The sequence below is a fragment of the Chenopodium quinoa genome, unplaced genomic scaffold, assembly GCF_001683475.1.
Source record: "Chenopodium quinoa cultivar QQ74 unplaced genomic scaffold, ASM168347v1, whole genome shotgun sequence".
Lineage (NCBI taxonomy): Eukaryota > Viridiplantae > Streptophyta > Magnoliopsida > Caryophyllales > Amaranthaceae > Chenopodium > Chenopodium quinoa.
This window is the reverse complement of record NW_018743979.1, coordinates 961601-963002: the sequence shown is the minus strand read 5'-3', so window position 1 is coordinate 963002 and position 1402 is coordinate 961601.

Genomic DNA, 1402 nt, shown 5'->3' with positions numbered 1-1402 from the left:
AATCACGCTTAATAAGATAATTAATAATCTTGTTTAGGATTAATTTGATTATAATTCAAGTGATCGCCAATAATAGATTTATTTGTGCATTAAATTCAACCAACATAGATAAACAGGTTTAGGGTAATCCTATTGGTTGCACATTAGTCAAAAAGCGCATATGAATACGATCAGAATAAAGTAGAGGCCTATTATTAGGGCAGGTTCAATCTCTTTTAGGTTAGATTTGTACCTTCATGCCCGAACGCTATTTGGTTTAAGACCTTATGGAGTTGACGATCTCTTGGATCGTTAAGGGGTGTAACTTTCACCTCGTGAACGGTTTACAAGTTCCTAAAAAACTTGTTGACGACTCTTTTTCTCTATCATCTTTCTCTTTGGACGCCACCGTACTTTAGTGTATGATCACAGTGGGGTTCAAGCTAGGGATTAACACTTGAAATATTCCCTACAGTTTTTGGCAACTCTATTGGGGAGGATTTCTATTTTAGTTCCTGAATTTGTTTCGGTAATGATTTAGAATGAGTGGATGAGACTCGAAACGTTCTAAGTATTTCATGTGCGTAATTTTGATTAACATTATTGTCATATGCATAATAAAGATCTCATTGGAAAGACCATCCTTAATGAGTCAAAAACATCGGATTTTACATGTAGGAAATTTGAGAAATATCTTTCTCAACTAGGACCGAAATAACACTGCACGAAACTGGAAAATTTTATCGAGCACAGAAAGCTGCTGAGGCATGTAAGAATTAGCGTCAGCGAACAGAAGCTGGCGCCAAACATATTATTGTAGCGCTAGACGACAGCCATGTCGCCAGGCGCTACAGCTAAATCCTGGCCCCAACCTCTGTTTGCTGGCGCCAAATTCTTCCAATACCGAGCCAGTAATATGCGTTCTAATTTCGACCGGTTTTTCGTATTGTTTGCTCGATCCTACTTCCTGATTGAGTTTTTCTCAATTTTCTGAAACCCATATGTTTTCTACATATGGACATAACCCTCTGGGAATTCATGCTCCATCTACCTGATTGAACGCTCTGAGCAATAAAGGGTACATCCAAGAAAGTTGAATTCACCAAACTCGCGGTGTCCCATCCACTTGCGCCAACCCTTCACGGTTAGGCTTCCGCGCGGTGCATCCAGACAATTAACCATGGACCCTCTATTGACTAAATCATATCCCGAACTTTAGAGAACTAGAGCCATGGTTAAGTTGCAAACTCATTGCATCATATTGTGCCTACTTGACTAATTGTGCATTATTTGTTGTGCATATATATGTTTTCTTAACCGTTTGTTTGACTTGTACTAAGATTTAATAAATTAATGACTTAAAGAACTTTGCCGAATTAATTAATTGATTAATTAATTTGAGTAAATAAAGTCTAATATTTTA